This window comes from Delphinus delphis, chromosome X (assembly GCF_949987515.2).
Source record: "Delphinus delphis chromosome X, mDelDel1.2, whole genome shotgun sequence".
Classification (NCBI taxonomy): Eukaryota; Metazoa; Chordata; class Mammalia; order Artiodactyla; family Delphinidae; genus Delphinus; species Delphinus delphis.
In genome coordinates, this window is record NC_082704.1 from 29,241,518 (window position 1) to 29,263,012 (window position 21,495).

At 38.3% G+C, this 21,495-nt stretch overlaps 1 long non-coding RNA gene across 1 annotated transcript in view; it reads right to left on the reverse strand.

The window, feature by feature from the left end:
- LOC132418527 (uncharacterized) overlaps positions 1 to 20,957 on the reverse strand; it is a 59,666-nt gene extending 38,709 nt beyond the window's left edge. Inside the window, exons 1-2 of the long non-coding RNA XR_009518007.1 lie at positions 20,861 to 20,957; positions 9,850 to 9,957 (exon numbers count right to left, since the gene is read on the reverse strand). This is a non-coding gene — a long non-coding RNA (uncharacterized lncRNA). The remainder of the gene's footprint in view (positions 1 to 9,849; positions 9,958 to 20,860) is intronic.
- Positions 20,958 to 21,495: the final 538 nt, after the last annotated feature.

The window sequence follows — 21,495 nt, forward strand, 5'->3', positions numbered from 1 at the left end:
GAGTAGCCTGCAGCAGAGGAATAAGAAAACACCATGATACAGTTTTCCAAAAAAGAGATCAGCCCTTAATGCTTGAGGACATGAAAGAGGACTTCAGCTGTGGCCATGGCCCATCATGAGGAAAAGAGAGATTACAGGAGGAGACAGAGAGCCAGAGAAGAAGTTAGGGATGTGGACCATAAGCAAGAACAGTGCTCCCTCCCAAGAAAACGATACCAACCATCTATGTAGATCAGTGAAGGCCACGAGTAGGAGATGGAACCAGATAAAGCCAGGGTGAATCCAGAGAAGCATCTTTGTCAACAACAGATGACCAGCTGTATGAGAAGAAACCTGCCATCTCTCCTATTTACAATCTCAAACCCAACTCTACTAGAGTGTACAAGGAAACTACACTTGTACAAGTGTACAAGAGTGTACAAGGAGTACAAGTGTACGAGAGTGTACAAGGAAACTACAAGGAAAAGGATAGCAAGTCATCTCCAGCCCTGCCCTCCCCTCCAACCACATCATGCCTCCTTCTACTCTCTGAGTCTTCCAAACACAAGGCTAACCAACAATGGATGAGGGCAGAATTTTATGACAGACATGACATTAATGGGTTAAACTGAATTGGGCTGGACTGTTAATTTTTAAAAGTGTCTAGAATGTTAGCTATATAAATTTCCCAAGAAATCTGAATTGAATTGCCCCCAAATTAATTACTATTCCAAGAAACTAATAACGCATCTGATTCAGAGAAAATGGATGTTGTCTGCTTATCATGTGTTCTCTTTTCTACATAGAGATTCTTTTCTTTAAGAATAGATGTCAGTGTTTGAGCAAATAAACTATAATCTCACAGCAAATGCTTACTGAGGCCCTAAATCATATAAACAGACCCTGGGCCTCTGGCTGTGTCTATGCATGCCAAATCTCAATATCTGAAAATATCCAAATATTCAACTATTTTCCAATCTTCACCCAAGTGCTTAGCATAGATACAGAACTCATGTCTTTATTGAACACCAGAGCCCCATGCTGAGTCAGACTGAGGAAAAAGAAATAGAAAACGTGATATTTAAGGAATTCAGAAGATCCCTCCGTGAGCCTAGGCCAATTCTATGCTTCAAATTCTACAGCAATTTGCCTCACTGCAAGCAGCATCCCACACCTGCTCTTCTTAGACATCAGATAATGCGTGTAATCTCCTAGACCAGTGCCTAACACATACCAAGTGACATTTACCCAGCTCATCTCTCTGACCCTCAAGGCCTATAAGGAAGTCGAAACCTTTTGCTTATTACCTTCTAGATATTTGTTATCTAACCTATGGTCCATGTCAGTAGCATGGGCATCACTGCAGTGCTTTTAAGAAATGCAGAATCTTGGGCGCCACCCCAAACCTACTAAAACAGAATCTGCATTTTTTTTTTTTTTTTTTTGCAGTACACGGGCCTCTCACCGTTGTGGCCTCTCCCGTTGCAGAGCACAGGCTCCGGACGCGCAGGCTCAGCGGCCATGGCTCACGGGCCCAGCCGCTCCGCGGCATGTGGGATCTTCCCGGGATGGGGCACGAACCCATGTCACCTGCATCGGCAGGCAGACTCTCAACCACTGTGCCACCAGGGAAGCCCAGAATCTGCATTTTAACAACATCCCCAGGTGATTCGTATGCTCGACAACGTAGGCTGTCAAAATTCACCGAGTCAGAATCACCCCCAGATATTCAGCCTCAGTTTGGTGTGGACTCAGGCATTTTGTCAAAATATTTTCAAAAGTTTCTCAGATGATTCTAAGGTGTGGCCAGAGTTGAGAATCACTGCACGTTCTTGCTCATGCCACTGCATGTTCTACACTTTGGATGGCAACTCCAGGTGCAAAACGATCTTTGCTCAGAAGCAAGCACATGTGTCTTTGCTCGCTCATTCATTCATTCAAAAAACATTGAGCGATTACTCTGTTCAAGGCACCATGGCAGCTACAGAGAATACCACTGTAAACAAGAGTGAACACTGCCTCTGCCTTTATGGAGTTTGCATTCTAGTGGGAGATAATGGAGAGATTCATTGGCAATTAAATAAAGAGTGAGGATGAGTCTTTTGGTAGGAGAACTATCAGGTGATTGGAAAGCTGACATAAAAGTCACTAAACAATTACAGGGTCAACCTTTTTTCCAGATAAATATTTGAAAGTAAAACATCCAGATTAGTACATCCTATATTGTACCTGCCTCTCAGAGATGAAATTAAGATTGTAGTCCTCAGAAAGATATTCTGGATCTGAACCTACCACAGTGCTATCCGAAGTAGAATTTACTGCCCTCCACCTCCAAATGGTGGCCTAAGTAGTTCGTGCAAGAAAGAAATAGCAATTTTACCTCGTAAAGGTTAATCAGGGCAGTGGATAGCCCACTCAAAAGCCATTGAAGTATTACAGTAAGGTTTCTGTGAAGTCTTCAGGCTGCTTTTTCCTGTGAATTACAGGCTTGTCCACTATAATTGGACTGACTGGCCAGTTCAGTCAACATATCCAAGCATCTGGTCTGTCACTTTGCCAAATAGAATTATCAAATAGAATTAACAGTGTATTTATTTGAGTCCATGCTGTACACAAGAAGATAGATTTTAAAATAGCAAAACTGAAGTTACAAATAACCCCACTGCCACTCCTGATATTCACAATTAAGCAGTTTAGTGAAGGAGTCGTTAAAATCAAGGGCTGTAGAGGGAGAAGAAGGTAGATTCCAATCCTGTCTCTGTGATTGAGCAACTCCGAGGCCTTCGGCTTCTTGAGCCTCAGTTTTCTCATCTCTAAAGCAGGAATGTTAATAGTACCCACCTCATAGAAGTGCTGTGAGGATCAAAGGAGATAATTTATGTAAAGCTTGTAGCCCTATCTAGAACAAAGTAACATTTAGTATTAAATACGGTTGTTGCAATTGTTACAAATTCTCTGAATACGTGGGTTCCGGCCAATCGCTAGTTGAAGATGTTCTTGTCATATTTTTTCTATGAGAGCTTCATTGTTGGACTAAAACTATTTCTGACTACAGTGCAACATGTGAAATACTTCATCAGCACCATTAGACAAGGCACTGAAAAGTAAAGCAGTGTTGGAACAAAGATTTGTAGGAGACTGATACACTGCTAACCCCACTCAACCTCTTTTTAAACTATTTTTTTTTTTGTATGGTCCAATGATCAATGATCATGTCACAAATGAGTCCCTGCTGAGGAACAATACTTCCTGGGTCTGGGGAGGCCTTTAGTACCGCATTTGGAGTCTTTATTTAAGTTATTATACATTTCCCAAAATGTATAGATTTCAATTTAAGTACATTTGGCTACCAAAGCCCTTTGCTTAAATTAGCAAAGGATGGATTTAAAATACTAATAAAAGTAAACGGTATCTTAACGAGCATCACAGTAATTATACAACAGCCTAAGTCCTATATGCATAGAAACTTTGAACAAGAAGCTGATTATGATCACAAATAAATAGATATTAGCCATAGGTCAGACTTCCTTTCCTTTTTTCTTGTCTTGCGACCAGAATAGTTCCATATAAACAAAATAATTCTTCTTCCTTATCTTTCTGTTCCTTCTGCCATATTAATTCAGATTTGACATGTCCCCATATACTGTTTATGGCAAAATGAGATGAGTGAACTGATTCAGATCAAATAGCTGACTTTTTGCCCAAAACCCATGCCAAAGACAAATTGAACTTTTGAGAGTTTGGAGATATGAGTTTATTTTTGCATTGTTCTTTTTTTTTTATTTTCACATGGAGGCATCTTGGTATAATTTTAGTTTTATGCACTTGGTAGTGGTTGGAAATGTAAGGGATTTGGAGAGCTTATTTGAGTTAGTGCAGTAGAAGCTTTATGCAAGTCATCTTGTTTTTAAAAACTGCAGAATGGGGGCTTCCCTGGTGGCGCAGTGGTTGAGAGTCCGCCTGCAGATGCAGGGGACACGGGTTCGTGCCCTGGTCTGGGAAGATCCCACCAGCCGCGGAGCGGCTGGGCCCGTGAGCCATGGCCACTGGGCCTGCGCGTCCGGAGCCTAAAGGCCACAGCAGTGAGAGGCCCGCGTACCGCAAAAAAAAAAACTACAGAATGGGATATTAGTGTAAATGTGCATAAATCTACACATATTTTACAGTCCTAATAATGTTTTCAAAAGTCTTTACAATGTTGACCACAGCCCAACACAAAATATTCAATTACAGAGAAAGTAAAAGATCAAAATAGGCACAAGATTTGGACTATGTGCCCCTAAACTTTAACCTATAAATAAGGTTGTTTTATGAAAGGGGAGTCAATTTTTGGTCCTTCCTCTCCAGTGCTTTCCCACAACCAACCAAAAAAAATGAGCATAGGAAACTGGCTGGAATTATAGTGTTAATAGTTTTGCTTCAAATATTGTTTACGTACATTGGAGTGGCCAGATACAATTATCTTGAAACTTAATGCAAATACTCTAATATCAGTGCCTTCAAATGGTTTATGACCTAAGTTTAGACAGCCCAGCTAGGTCACAGAATTATAGTAATTTGGGAAACAGAGCTAAACCAACTTGCTGCCTTGCTTTGTCTATCTTGGAGCAGAGTGAAAGTGTGATGCAATGTTAACTTGGCCATAAAGAAATACTGTAACTTGTGGAAATTTTCTCCCATCTGCATCCTGGATAAGTCATCATCATCAGTAACATTATCATCTTTGCCGTATTCACAGTAGAACTTCAAGGATTATTATTCACATCTCAAAAGATGCACTTTTGTACATTACTGATGAATTCTCTATTGGCTCCTCCACAGAGATTTTCATAGCCCCGTGCTCCTCAAATGTTAGTGTGATAAAAATCACCTGGGGATCTTGTTAAAAACACATATTTCTGGACCCCATCCCCAAGGATTTTGATTCAGTAGGTGTAGAGTGGAGCCTAAGATTCTGCATTTCTAACAAGTTCCCAAGTGATGCTGATGGTGCCGGTTCAAGGACCCACAATTTGAGTAGTACTGATCTAGAGTTTCTTTCATTCTCTAACACTGAATCTGAGCTCCACCTTCAGATAATGACTTCCTTTTTTACTGAGATAATTGAAACCATCAAAGATGAGATGATGTTTCAACGTCAGAAACATACTAGATTCTTAAACATTCTCTCCTCTTTCTGTCCTACCTCAGGTAAGGTATGTACCCTCCCTCCTTGTCAAGTAAAATCTATCACTTTAATTTCAATCCCACCCCCTATCAATTATCTGCTATACTAATTAGGATTAAGTTCAGCTGCAAGTGATAAAAAAATAACAGTGGTTTAAACAAGACAGAAGATTCCCTCTAAGATAAACATAAGCATTTGTATCATATTTTTTTAGATTCCACATGTAAGGATATCATATGATATGTGTCTTTCTCTGTCTGACTTACTTTACTCACTATAACAATCTCTAGGTCCATCCATGTTGCTGCAAATGGCATTATTTCATTCTTTTTTATGGCTGAGTAACATTCCATTGTATAAATATACCACATTTTCTTAAGCCACTCATCTGTTGATGGACATTTAGGCTGCTTCCATGTCTTGGCTATTGTGAATAGTGCTGCTATGAACATTGGGGTGCATCTATCTTTTTGAATTATGGTTTTCTCTGGATATAAGCCCAGGAGTGGGATTGCAGGATCATATGGTAGCTCTATTTTTAGTTGTTCAAGGAACCTCCATACTGTTCTCCATAGTAGCTGTACCAATTTACATTCCCACCGACAGTGTAGGAAGGTTCCCTTTTTCTCCACACCCTCTCCAGCATTTATTATTTGTAGACTTTTTCATGATGGCCATTCTGACCAGCCTGAGGTGATACTTCATTGTAGTTTTGATTTGCATTTCTCTAATAATTAGTGATGTTGAACATCTTTTCATGTGCTTTTTGACCATCTGTATGTCTTCTTTGGAGAAATGTCTATTTAGACCTTCTGCCCAGTTTTGGATTAGGTTGTTTGGCTTTTTTTATATTGAGCTGTATGAGCTGTTTGTATATTTTGGAAATTAATCTCTTGTCAGTCACATCATTTGCAAATATTTTCTCCCATTCTATAGGTTTTCTCTTCATTTTGTTTATGGTTTTCTTTGCTGTGCAAAAGCTTTTAAGTTTAATTAGGTCCCATTTGTTTGTTTTTGTTTTTATTTCTATTACTCTGTATTTATACAATGGAGTATTACTCAGCCATAAAAAAGAATGAAATAATGTCATTTGCAGCAACATGGAGGGACCTAGAGATAATCATACTAAGTGAAATAAGTCAGACAGAGAAAGATAAATATCATACAATATCACTTATATGTGGAATCTAAAAAAAAATATACAAATGAACTTACATACTTAACAGAAATAGACCCACAGACATAGAAAACAAACTTATAGTTACCAAAGGGGAAAGGGGGGAAGGATAAATTAGGAGTTTGAGATTAACATATACACACTACTACATATAAAATAGATAACCAACAAGGACCTACTGTATAGCACAGGGAACTATACTCAATATTTTGTAATAACCTATATAGGGAAAAGAATCTGAAAAAAACAGACATATTTGTATGTATAAATGAATCACTTTGTTGTATACCTAAAACTAACACGATATTATAAATCAACTATACTTCTATTTAAAAAATTAAAATTAAAAGCATAAGCATAAACATAAGCAGCTCAGATCTGGTATATTAGCTCCATAACCATCAAGTCACAAATCCCTTCTATCTTGTTGCTCTCCCATCCTCAGCATACTGCTTCCACCTTAAAGTTTATCTCATAGGCCAAGAACTGCAGCTCTAGCCATTAGGTCCATATTCCAGCTAACAGGAAACAAAAAAGTATAGAAAGGCACACGCCTTCCTTTTAAGAACACTTCCTGGAAGTGAACCTATCACTTCTGCTTACATCCCATGGACCAGAACTTAGTTATATAGCCATACCTAGCTGCAAAGGAGATTGGAGAATGTACCTTTGCACATGCCCAGGTAAGATATGAGATTTCTATTACTGAGGAAGGAGGGGACAGATATTGAGGAACAATTAGCAGTCTCTATGGTACCTTTTTTCTTGATATTTATCTTTATAATTTTCTTCTAGTTATTCTTTCTAAGCCTATAAATATTCTAAAATAAAAATTTACTTCAGTACTACTCCTTTCTCCAGCTACCACTCAACCTTGCATCTTCCATTACTTTAAACTTGTCAAAAACCAAGCATTTGTTTCTATTGCTTGCATTTTGTTACCACTCACTTACTTCTCAGCACCTTATAATCTGGCTAAGACTCCACTGCTACTGAAACTACTTTCTGCTATGTCACCAGTGACTCCCTTTTCCCAAATCCATTGACTTCTAAGTCCTTGTAATAATTCCCTATGTACAGATTATTGCCATGAAAAATATGATAAAACCAAGGAAACATGGCAAGTAAGTAGTTGTATATCAAAAAGAGAGTCTTGTATCAGGGATCTTGTATTTTGAATGCAACCCTAAAAAGCCTTGCCTTTGAGAGGGACATTTTGACTCAATATATGTCAAAATTTTTGTTGTGAAATGTATATAGAGATGGACACTTGGAAATAAGTCTGCTTAGCCATAACTAAATAATATCTCACACAAATACATATGAAATTAGATAATAAAATCTTCCAAAGGAAATGCTGTATAAAATTATTTTATCTTGTTTTTCAGCTCTCTAGTATTAACTGAACTTGTCAATCTGCTTATATTTTTAATGTACTAGATTAGAGTCATTGGATCTTTGTATCCAAGGGTTCTTTCACTTATCTTTGGCCTGACATGATTACTGCACCAAAAATAATAATAGTAAGTAGGAGCAAGGGAGAAATTTTGCTGGAAATTGTGTTTTCCTAAGTCTCTTCTCAAAACTTTCCAGTGTTCGTGAGGGGAATAATATGAGAAAGAAGGACTGTATGCACCGATAAAACTTCTGGCTTTATAATAAATCCAATTTGTTTTGGAGCTCCTTGACTTGCAGAGGTGAGACTCTGAGTTTGTCAAGCTAGATGGACCCAAATCACAGCTTGAAAGGAATTTATAATCTCTGGCAACTAATTGTGACAATTAGAAACTTGGCTCTCTGACCGTCTCTGATTCTGCATGCCTAACTTCTGACTCTTATCCGGCTATTATTACTGAACTTGGCATTAATCAGCCTTTTATTTTGTGTGCTGATTTGGGCTTCTCCCCATTTCATGGATTTACATCAACCTTGATTTCATTCCTGGGTTCAAGTTCTTTGACTCATCTCCTGTCCTGTTTCCATTTCAGCATAGACACTATCTGACAATCCCAGGTTCCACAATCTCAAGCTCAACGGTACTCAACCCTGGCTGTATATTAGGTTTAAATATCTATCAATGCCTGGGCCCTACCCCCAGTACTCTGATTTAAGTGGGTCTGAGATGGGGCCAGGCATTGATAGTTTTAATGGCTCCCCAGGTGGCTCTAATCTGCAGCCAGGTTTGAAAATTACCACTCTAGCATCTGTTTTTGTCCAAAATAACTATGGACTCTACTTAGGGAACCACTCTGTTTCCCTCTCCTGGCACCAGGCCACACTGGCTGCAATGGTCCCATGGAACTCAGTAAACGTAGGTGCTAGCCAGAATCAATTAGACCTAAGATAGTAATCCATTTATTCAACAAACATGTAATGAGTATCTACTCTTTTCTAAATAGTCAGAGAAAACTAAAATATAGTCCCTTTTCTCCAGAGCCACACATGCTAAGTGCTTTCATAGAGGTATGAATTAAATGCAATGGGAATACAGAAGAGGAAGCAATTATCTCTTTGTAAAGGTCTTGGAAGAGTTCCTGAAACATATTTGAGTCTCGAAGAGTAAGCGGAAGTTTACCAGAAAGGCAAGAGAAGATAATGAAAATCCAAACAGAGGGGACAAACTAAGCAAAAACACAAAGAAAAGATATTTTGTATAAATATACATGGATGGTTTACATTTTTCATTGAAGAGTAGCATGAATTTTAAGAAATCCTTAGACTTTGGGAGTACTTTATATGCATCTTTAAAGAAAACCAAACAATATCCAGTGACTGCAAAGTGCTGTATCATTTTTGTAAACAAGACTAAATCACCTTGATAGCCCTACAAAAGAGAAAGACTAATAAAACTATAATAGCAAAGACAAGAATGAACCTACGACATTTATTTTTAATATCACTTCAGCTTGTTTGCAAATTCTGACTTTTGGGCAATGCAAACACTTATAATGCCCTTTAGATTGGTTGATCTTTCTGTATGACAGATTGAAAACCAAATTGCTACATTTCTTCTTGGTTCTCTCTCAAATCTGAGTGATTTATACTTGGGACTGATTGGCCCCCTGCACCCACCTAAAGATACAATCTTCTATCTTTAAGGTGCAGGGCTCAGAACTGTAACATTGCTGAATATTCAAAATGCTTGTTTTGTAGCAAACTATTTAAAAATTTTTGTAATGGGGCTTCCCTGGTGGCGCAGTGGTTGAGAGTCTGCCTGCCGATGCAGGGGACACGGGTTCGTGCCCCAGTCCGGGAGGATCCCACGTGCCGCGGAGCGGCTGGGCACGTGAGCCATGGCCGCTGAGCCTGCGCGTCTGGAGCCTGTGCTCCCGCAGCGGGAGAGGCCACAACAGTGAGAGGCCCGCGTACCGCAAAAAAAAAAAAAAAAAATTTGTAATGTATTAGCCAGTTTGACTAAAGAAACGTGTTACTAGCACTTATGTTGCTTTGTTAACCCCATGCAACACATTCTTACAAAATGGCACGAGGCCCACCATTCGAAAGGCATCTCAGACAAGATACATACCTTACATGCTTTCATATTTCTTCTTCAAAATCAAAATCCCTCCCAAACTTTTCTTGTTCTTTATCTTCTCAATCAGTTTAGTACTTCATGACATTCAAAAATCCCAATCTGAAAATTGGAAAGAGAGGCTTTTACAACTCACAAATGCCCTCAACAGGGCCCCTGTGTTAGATTAATGCAAGATAACTATTCTAAGGAGAAGAGGAACTTCTTCCATGGACCCCTAGTTAGGCTATGCTTGAGCAGAAATAATTCCCAGGCCGATATTCAAACACAGTCAAGATTGTCCAGAAAGATGCTTTAGTGGCACAAAGAGTTAATGACCAAAACAATATAAGAAGAGAAAAGCCAGAATGGTACTACAGGAATAAATAAGGGTGTGGCTAATAGAAACAGGAGACTATGGCAACGCAAGATTAATTAGACCAGCTTTTAAAGAAGTCAAATTGTGGCCTAGGTTTCAAAGATATTAGAGAGTCCAGTGAAACTGATTACCTTTGGTTTCTTGTTCCTAAATGTCTACCTGAACTTCACTTTGCTTTTATTATATTTCGGTTACCCAGTAAGTTTCAACGGTTAATCATCACTGAACCTATTTAAACAGAATTATTAATAGCTGGCTTCACTGTCGGTATGCCATGTAATAAGGTGTTTTCAACCATTTTCTCCCAGGTGTAACAAAGGCTATGTTTCCTTTTCTGCTTACATAAATTTGAACAATAAATAAAGTGATATATCAAATGTCACATTAAACTTCAAAAGCTCTCAAATAACTCCTATATAGAATTTCCAATACAATAGGGTGATCCATGATTCTTCATATATGCACTAACCTGTTTTCCCTTATCAGTAACAATAATTGTAGAATTAATAAATATATTTTTCTCTTTTCTACAGGATTTAGTGATCTGTTTCAAAAATAAAGAAATATGAAATTATAACCTTCTCAGGCCCAGCTTTAATTACATTGGTTTATTTAAACTGCCAAAGCTGTGGAAGGTCTGGACAAGTATTTTTCCAGTTACCAATAAAACCAATACTAAGAACTTGCTTTTACATAGAGTTTTATAACCTTTATAAAGTTTTAGTAAGTAATTTACCATCTTAGGACCACTCAGCTAGCACCGTAAGTCAGGCAACGCCAGTGTTTTTGCCCATTTTAGGGAGGTAACTAAGCCCACAAACATGAAATGCCTTCCTGCACCTGAGATCCTGTTATTTTTAGCCCCAAGTCCAAGTGCTTCTTATGAGCAGGAAAGCTTGCTTTAAAGCTTGCTTTAAAGTTAAATTAGATAATCCACTTAAAAACTTTAGCACAATACTTGATCTGTAGTATGTGCAATAAAAGCTGCTATTGATTACATATATTTCTTATATAATTTATTACTAAATTAATGATCTTGTCACTAGGATCCTAAAGCTGGTGTTCCAGGACAAGTTTGAGAGAAATACAAAAGCCTACTAAGGACCTGACTGGGCAATGCCCAACATCTGGATGGAGACCAAATTATTTAACCAAGTGTGCTCAAACCCCATAAGATCAGAGTAAAAATCCACGCACCAAATAAACATGTCGTGGAGTCAAAATCTTTCCTCAATGGTGGTGGAATCGATCCTAGAAGAAAAAACAAAAATCCAAACTACAGGGAAAATTTTATGCACAGTAATGCTCATTATATTTGTTATAAAAGCAAAATGTTGGGGAAAAGCTAAATATGTAAGAGAAAAGGGCCATTGTGCAGGCATTAAAATATCATTAAAAAGAATATACAACATAGGGAAGTTATTACTATGGTAGAATTTTTAAGAACTCTATATTAAATTATACTCCCAGTATAATCTCATTTAAACTAAGATATATAGAAAAAGAAGAAAATATGACAAGTTATTATGTTTATGAAGTTTTAGAATATGCATAGCTTTTATTTTTTATACTTTTAACATTTTGCAAATTTCCCCCAAAGCACAGAGGAAAACAAATGTTAGTTCTTAAATATATGAATAAGGTGAGTGGTCATCCTGTTTCCTGTCATGAGCATGACTTTGCATGTTCTGTCTCCATGAAACAAATGCCTATTTGAGTGATTCTCCCAATTGCTATCGTTATTGACCAAGGCAACCTCTTTGAGCTTTATTGAAAAGCCACGGGGTTCAAAGTAAACTATGGCTCCAGTCTGAGTATTGCAAAGAGAGATACATAGAATATTCAGAGATTTGGCTAACTTTCTTTAAATTTTTTTTTATACAGCTCTCTGGTGATGTTCAGATCTGCTTCCACCATTCGAATTTTAGGGCTCTTTTGCTAAGCACACAGATGGTCTCTCAGTTGTCTGCTTCCTGATTGCCCCCAATCAAAATCTGCTTCCACTAAAGCCGAAAGCAAAGCTGGTAACCTGCTGTTTACCCTATTGGGATAGGAAGAGGAAGAAGCTGTGATCATGTCCTATGTACACTAGTGCTCTTCAGTTAGTGCTATCCGACTCCAGAGTAAGTAAATTGAACGGAACCAAACAGCCATTGAAGGAAATTGCCTTCAGCTGATATGGTACAGTGCTCTGTCTTGTCTTCAAGGTCTGTGAATAAGGTTAATTTGAATCTTACGGCCAAGTTCAGGAGGGTGCCAGCTCATCAAAAAGTTCCCAGAGAAACTTGGGCAAACAAAAACTAGCACAGTTCAGTCTGTATTACTATCTAGCTGAGCTCCACATCTCCTCAGTATTGGTCTCCCTAAAGCGTGAGAAAGAAACTCCTCATCTATGACCTTGCTGGATGTTCCGGAGAAAAAATAACAGCCTCTGAGGAATCAATTTAAGGAATATGGTTGCATTTGTTAATGTGTGAAAGCAGGGAGGCAGGAAGAAAATTGGGTGCTTAGGTTTAACTGGTATAGCTCAACAAAGGATGGAAAGAGATCACTGGAACCCAAGCAAAGGGAGGGGTGGATGATGAGTAGAGACAAATGGAGCAGAGGATGGGGCAAATGTAGTTATAGAATAGCTGAGCAGCAGTTAGCAGAGCAGCTGGAAAAGAATCCTGTGGATCTGGAGAACGTTGCTGCTTAGGAGCCTGAGGGTTCTCAGCCATTCTAATTTACTCTGTCTAGTGTGGCTGAAAGGAGACTAGAGTTCCAGTCCACGTTGCAGACGAGTGTAAATAAAACAGCAAAACAAGGATGAGAAATGGAACTTCTCACTCAGTGAAGCCAAGGAGGGTGTTGGCTGCAAGTAGATCGGAATTGGGTCATTCGCTTTATCTAAAGTATCTTTCTACAAGGATGGCCAAGGGTTGATTACACTCACTGGCATATTTCATCCGCCTTCCTAAAGCTGACACCTCAGGGGCCCTTTCTTTACCTGTAGCAAAATCATTTTGTTGCATTTGCTCCAACTGGCCGGCAAATGATATTGTTCATGACTCAGTGCTGAGGAGAGAAGCCACCCCTTGAAAGCACCTTCTAGTGGTTGCAGTAGGAGTTCACATGGCACAGGCTGGCAGCTGGGACACTTTGCCACTTCGTGGATCAGAGGCTAGGAGGTACAGAACCTTAGATCTCATTCTGTGCAGAATATTTATAGTGTCTTTTTCGTCTGAAATATTAGTTGCTCCCTTTCTTTCAGTGACCACACCCAATTTTAAAAGCCATCAATCGTCTGTTATTTCTCCCCACAAAACAGTAATGATGTAATGTGGAACTCTTTTAGTAGATGCATTCTCACCATACTAAAAAAAGTAAAATCTGAGTAAATATTCATAGAAGTTAAATTAAACCTAAACCTGGCATTGATATTTCTCCCAGAATCAGACCCCTCTATTCGGAGAAACAGGAATATCCACTCTGCTTCTAATGAACAGTGTGATTTGGGCACATCACTTGGCTTTTCTAGCTCTCAGCTTCCCCATCTTTAAAATGAAGGGATATGAATAGATGAGGTATCATTATATGAATGAGTGAAATAGCAAAATGACATTCTGATTCTTCTTTTATGAAGATTGTTGGCAAAGCTAAGTAAAACTGAGAGCTTTCAGTCAGTCTGACTCTTGCTTTCAGGCACATAACCTGTGGAAGGACATTGTTATCCATGACGTGACCTTCACTTCATCTCAGGCCGCTTCCAAAGATGGACTATATGTTCAGTCATATAGATCTAACTATAGTACACAAATACAGTGTGCGCATGAGAGGGGCTTACCCTAAAATTTATGGCTTAGAGAAGCAGAGGAAAATATGGGATCCGTGTGGGCAGGCTCACTCCCAAGAAAAAGAAGAAGAAAGGGACTAGGCTACATATGCCCAGTTTCTCCTGGATGGTTTGGCTGGAATAAAGGCGGGGTCAGTTTAGTCCTACTTCCAGATCCTCTGTTGAAAATCAATAGATGTGGGTTTTCAACAACATGACTTCTGTTTGCCCACTTATCTCAACTTTGTGGTTACTAAATACTTCTTTCCAGGTCTGACTTTCTGTATTCTTTAAAGCTATAAATCCCTGTGAGTAAAGGGAACTGTTTGCCAAGTCAGAAAGTAGGGAGAAAGGAGGAGAACATAAAAATCATTACAGCTTTTTTGTTCCAGGGCCTGCATGGAGTAGGGAGGCTATATTCCAGCAGTCTTGCCCTGGAGATAATTTGCATTAGCAACTGGGAGATGATGTAGGGAGATTTGTGGTCACAGAGCAGTTTAGTTGAGTCAGTTTTGAGTCCAGGCTTTAATATTTTTTCTAGTGAGTCAAGTGGCTGTTTAATCAGTACCTTTCTGTTGGGAATGCATCTAGAATACTTCTGGCTTTGATTATGCTTAGTTCTGGAAGGGACTTTAGAGATTGCATAGTTTGACATCCTCAGTTGTAATAATTAGGTACCTACTTGTTAATCACTCTTTCTCTAGCACCACATACAGTGCCTGGCACAAAGTATGTACTCAATACCTATTGAATTTGCAAGTCAGGAAACTGACTTCTAGGATGATTAGGTACAAGACTAGCTAATAGCAGGACTGGGGCCAAGACCCAGGCCACTAGCCACCCAATCTTTCCACATCTGCTTTCTAGCTAAGTAATTCAGCTAAATACAGGGAACAATCTTAGCTTAAAATAAAGATGTTCACAATTTTTTAATACCTTTTCAAATTATTTATGTATTTTTAAACTCTTGTAAGCATGGTGGCTTAGAATGCAAGCCATAGTTTGGATATGGGCAGAGAGCCAAGGATAATGCTTGTTATTCCTACCTGATGGTTAGAACTACAATTCTGGAAGCAGGCTTGTCCAGGTGCAATTCTGGGCTTAGCCGCTGAACCACTCCTGTGACCTTGTTCAAGTTACTTAAACACTCTGACCGAATTTCTTCATCTGTAGAATGGAAGAATAGCACCTGCCTCATAGGGTTGATGCAAGGATTAAAATAATAAACACATGTAAAGTGCCTAGAACCATGTATGGTACATAATAAATGTAAGTTATTATTATTGTTCTTGTTATTATTGTTGATAGTTCAATCTGTAAGACTTTGGCAACTTCACATTTATTCTTCTTGTCTATTTGACGTTTGAGGTTTGAGGAGTACAATGATGTAAGTGAGCTTCTTCAGACTCATTTTTGACTAAAAGGTTAGGAGATGATACTTCAGTACTGAGGTTACAGGATTCCATTCACCAGGCAAGGCATAGCAAGCAGCCCCTCATTAGATTATTTGTATGAATCTGGTCTTGGAACGTGAGACATAATAGCTACAGTTTGTCCAATTGATAAAAATCCCACGTCTTATGTCTTCTTCATTACTGACAGAAACTCAGAAAGGGCAAGGAGATTCACAATGTCTCCTTTTGGTTTGGTGTTTGAGGCAGGGGGTTTGTGTGACAGTAAACCACACCCAAAATTGAGAAGTGCTGAAGTAATTCTGGCAGGTTCTCAATGTCAAACCTTAAATGAAAATTTAGCTTTCCTTTGCCTGACTAGTAGATAGAAAAAAGTGAGAAAATTCTAGGAGATGGAGAAATTACAGCAGGGTTTAAGGCACATGCTTTTAGAGCAATGGGAAATAACTAAAATTAGGATCAAGAGGGGCCATGTTATGTTTACCTGTCTGACTCTGCTATCTGAATGACTGAAGGCTAAAGGGAAGGAGTCTCCGGTCCACCTCATCTTTTTCATGAAAGATCCCACAGATTCTCAGAAAGGCTTTGACTTAATACTACATGTGGTTATCACAACTGGAATGTAGGAAAAAGGGTGGCTTTGTTCCCCTTAGAAATCCCTTGAGTGCATGTAAATTTCAACACCTGATCCCAGTGCTATGTCAGCACTGTGTTGAGAAGTAATTACATCCTGGAAGGAGGTATGGCTCACTTCTCATATTCTTATAGCTATGACAAAGTTTCCTGCTCAGGCCTAATGATTATTTTCTGAACTGAAAACAGAAACTTCTCAGAGGATGACCAGACAAGGGGATAACTCACTTTACTGACATCATCATTGCCTTTTAAAAGAAATGAAGCAACTATGACTGTGAAATGTTATACCTTTTCCACGGCAACTGTTCTAGGCTCCATTCTCCAAGAGTCTGACTCTAAGCAGTCATAGAGGCTGCTGAGTCTGGGGGCAAGAACATCAGACAGAATAACATGTTTCAAGTCTTAGTTATTCTATTTACTAGATGTTTGACCTTAAGCAGATAACTTGTTTTATTTGCTGCCCCACTTTCCTCAAAATGAAAGAGTTGTTTTGGATCATTGCTAAGGTCTTTTCTAGCCCATTATAAGATGACTGATTGCTACTAAACCATTGTAACATCCCTGGGTGTCTAAAATTTTAGAAAGGACATTAAGATAGTGAAGTCTTCAGATCTCTGTGCTAGACTGTGGAGGAAGAGATTTGGTTTTAGTGGTACCTCTTCAGCATCTATCAAATCACTGCATCTAGAAAGCTATTTAAATGGAGAGGCAACACAGTATAATGGAAAGCACACGGGATTTAGAGTTAAATGGCCTGCCTTTGGATCTTCGCTCATTCATTTAGCATCTCCTAATTTTTATAAAGGATCAACAACAATAACTATAATAATAATACTTGGAAATAAAATTTGCTAAAGCATAAGAAAGCAGGGAGGTATCTGCTTCTTTTTTTTTTTTTTTTTTTTTTTTGCAGTACACGGGTCTCTCACTGTTGTGGCCTCTCCCGTTGCGGAGCACAGGCTCCAGATGCGCAGGCTCAGCAGCCATGGCTCACGGGCCCAGCTGCTCCGCGGCATGTGGGATCCTCCCGGACCGGGGCACGAACCCGTGTCCCCTGCATCGGCAGGTGAACTCTCAACCACTGCGCCACCAGGGAAGCCCTCTGCTTCTATTTATGATGGAGTGACTAGTACCAAACATGCCTTCCTGCTATTTAAAAAACTATAAGACTGGACGTAATATAAACAACTCTTTTAAGGTATTGAACAACAGGCAATACAGGACTTTGGTCACTAAGAAAAGGAAAACATACAAGGTAAGCCCCAAATTCATGTCATTTCCCTGCTTTGGGACAATTTTGAGAACAAGACACAGGAAAATAAACACCAAGCAGACCATAACAGTCTTGCTGAGCTGAGGGAACAGATATTGGAGCTCAGGGAAGGATACCAGAGAGCAGGGAACTGTGCAGTAGGGTTCACAGGTGACTCTGTTGGGGTTCCCATAAGTCATTGGCTAAGGGTTGGGCTATACAGGTGCAGGGCAGAACCGAGCAAGACTTAGCAGCAAGAGGCTGTTATGGGGTTGACAGTGGAACAGAGACTCTAGAGGTTGCACAATGCTCAAAAACATTGGAATTCCACTGCAACCAGAGTGGAAAGACATCAATAAAATCCCCAGCATTCAGCTAAGACAACAGAAAAGAAATGAATTAGGAAAAGGACAATGTTATAGGGTAAAGGCTACTCTAGACCCACCCTAACAAAACCTATAACCAAGCCCCAACATAAGCAAGGAGAACTTCCAGTGAAGTAAAGGAAGACAGCATACATAATTGATTCCTTACAATAGATCATCCAAAATGTCTAGCAACACATTCAAATTTTTTTTCAACAGGCAAAGAAGAAAATTTGCTCCTAAATCAAGGAAAAAGCAATCAATATAAAGCAACCCCAAGATGGACCAGATTTTGGAATTAACAGACAAGAATTTTAAAGCTGCTGTTAAAAATATATTCAAAGATATAAAGGAAAATATGGTTTGACCAAAAGAACAGTTTGAATAAGAAAACAGAATCAGTCTTATCAGAGAAATGAAAACAATAATGAAGAACCACATTAAAACTCTAGGTGGGTGGGAAGGAGGTTCAAGAGGAAGGGGATATATGTATACATATAGCTGATTCACTTCATTGTACAGCAGAAACTAACACAACATTGTAAAGTAATTATACTCCAATAAAATAAAATAAAGGGACGGCAACCATATTACAATATATAAGTGTATCAAAGTAACATGATGTATACCTTAAACTTACACAATGTTACATGTCGAATTTCTCCAGTAAAAAAAAAACATTATTAAAGGTAAAATGCAAATTATAATGTCAAAATATTAAATACAATTATTTAAACAAAGCTAAAAAAAACTCTAGAAATTTAAAGTATCTGAAATGAAACAATTCATTAGAAGAGCTTAAAAGCAAACTGGAAAAAAAAAGAAAGCAAACTGAGTTAGCAGAAGAAGGAATCTGTGAGTTTGAAGACAAACTCATAGTAATTACCCAATCTGAAAAACAGAGAGAAAAATATTGAAAGACAGTTAAGTGCCTCAGTAACCTGTGAGATAATACAAAGCTCTCAATACATGTAATTGCATCCCCACAGGCAAGGAGAGAGAGAGAATGGGCAGAAAGATTTTTTGAAGAAACAATGTTCAAACTTTATTAAATTTGGTGAAAAAAAAAAAACAAGCTACATATCCAGGAACTCAGCAAACCCAGCAGGCTAATTATAATGAAAACCACACTCCGGCACATCTTAGTTAAATATCTAAAAATCAAAGACAGAAATTCTTAAAAGCAGTTGGAGAATAATGATATATCGCAACAAGGGAATAGCAACATGATAATGAGGTCAATCTATAGTAAAACTAACTGTGTTTCTATATACTAACAATAAACAATTAGAAAAATAAGTTTTACAAGTAATTCCATTTATATGTATAAAAATACTTAAGGATAAAATTTCCAAAATATGTACTAGACCTGTATGCTGAAAACTATAAATCATTTCTGAAAGAAAGTTAAAAAAAAAAAAAGCTAAATAAATGGAGAGATATGCTGTGGTCATGATAGAAGACTTAATTTTGTAAAGGTGTCAATTCTCCCCCAAATTGATTTATAGACTCAGTGAAATTTCAGTCAAAAGCTTAACAAAATTCTTTATATAAATGGACAAGTTTATGTTAACGTTAATATTAAAATACAAAGAACCTAAAATAGCCAAAGCAATCCTGAAAAGGAAAAGCAAAGTCAGAAGGCTTATTAGTACTTTATATCAAAACTTACTATAAAGCTACAGTTAATCAAGGCAGTGTGGTATTGGCGAAAAGATATTCAAGTAAGATCAGTAGAATAGAATAGAGTCAAAAAATAGACCCATTCATGTATGCTCAATTGAGTCTTAACAAAAGTTTCAAAGTAATTCAATGTGGAAATGATAGTCTTTTCAGCAAATAGAACTGGATCAACTAGATATCCAGATTGGGGGGGGGGGATGAATCTTTACCTCACACCATGAACACAAATTAACTTGAAATGTATCATATGTCTGAACATAAAATATTATATATATATATACACATCTGACTAAGTACTGGCATCCAGAATATATAAAGGACTCTTCCAACTCAATATTAAGAAGCCAAGCAGCCTAATAAAAGAAAGGGATGCAAAAGATTTGGAACACTTTACAAAAAAGGTACATGGAAAACCAATGAGCTCATGAAAAGATGCTCAGCATCTTTAGTCTTCAAGGAAATGTAAATTAAAGCTAAGATGAGATCAAACAAATGCCCATTAGAATAGCTAAAGTTTAAAAGAGTGACAATCTTAGGTGTTGGTGAGAATGTGAAGAAACTGGAAGTCTCATACGTTGTAGATAGGATGTAAAACGAAACAACCTCTTCGAAAAAAGTTTTTGCTGTTTCTTATCAGTTTAAATGTACATCCCCCGATGACCCCAGCAACTCCATATTTAGGTATTTTGTGCACCACAAAAATATTTTCATTTGTTCGTTTGTTCATGGCAGTTTCATTTATAATAGCTAAAAACCTGGAAACAACCCAAAGTTGATCAACAGATAAACTGCGGTATATTCTACAAAGAAATATAAATTAGAAAGCAATAAAAGATGCATAGAAATTTTAAAATGAACAAGTTACTGACGTATGCAATAGCATGGATGAATTTCCAAACACCAGATTAAAGAACGTAATACCATGTGATTTCATATATATGAAGTTCTAGAAAAGGGTAAACTATAAAGATAGAAACGGATTAGTGGCTGCCAGAAGGTAGGGGTTAAAATGGGAATTTTGACTTCAAAGGGGTAGGAGGGAACTTTCTGGGGGATGTTCCATTTTACATCTCGAGAGGAGTGATGTCACTCAGGTGTATACATTTGTCAAAAGTAATTGAACTGTACATTTTAAATCGGTACATTTTATTTGATGTAAATTCTACCTCAATAAAGTTGATTTAAAAAAGAAAGAGCATTCTAGGTTTGAGAAATATGTACTCTCCTCTCTCTTCCCTGGAACTGCATGAGCACATTTTCAGGCTGAAAAGTGATAGCTTTATTTGTAAACAAACGTCAGTTTTTACCTTGATGCCAAAGATGAAGTAGTATGCCCTCGAGGTACTTGATGAATGGGGTGAATACGTGTCAGTAAGAAAAGGAGCAAAGGATACTAAGGAAGCAGAGGAAGGAAAAAAAGAAGAGCAGGACAGGGTAGTAAAGATTTGAAGAGGAAATTTATGCATTCCAGACAAGATCACGGACCTGGAAAAGGTTACGCCATCACATGATTCATTCAGATTCTCTGAGGGTGTGACTAGGTAGGAGAAGATCAGGAAGAAGTGGCTTGCAATGATGCAGAGACCTTGCTACAGAATGCCTTGAATATGCAGTCTGGAGGCATCTGACCAAATGTGTGCTCAGTAACTGGCCCTGAAGCCAGTTGAATTTGCATAAACCCTTTAAATAGGTACCTGAAGTACAAGAATCCCTTAGTAAATACCGGTGTATCTCTCCTTGAGGTAAACCATGATGACTTTACTAACTCAGGGCTTGAGGTGAATGCCACTGATGTCTCCGATCTAGTGAGGAGAGAGGGCTGCTGTCTGAACATAAATATTTTTCGTTCAGAAACAAAAAACAGCAGAATCCTTTCCCCTCTTGACCACTGGCTCCTTCTTTGACCCAATGTAAATTATAAACCTCCTCCAGCCTAAACAAAAAGGCCAGTCACCCTCTGATTATTCCAGCTGATTTATCCTATCTTGCAAAGGACACTTTCTCTTCCTTCCCAGATCTCTGCTGCGCTCTCTGGTACATTCCTTATTCTCAACACCTGCATGAGATGAAAAGCAAGACATCGAAATCTTATTGGCCATTTATTAGCTATTTCTTTATAG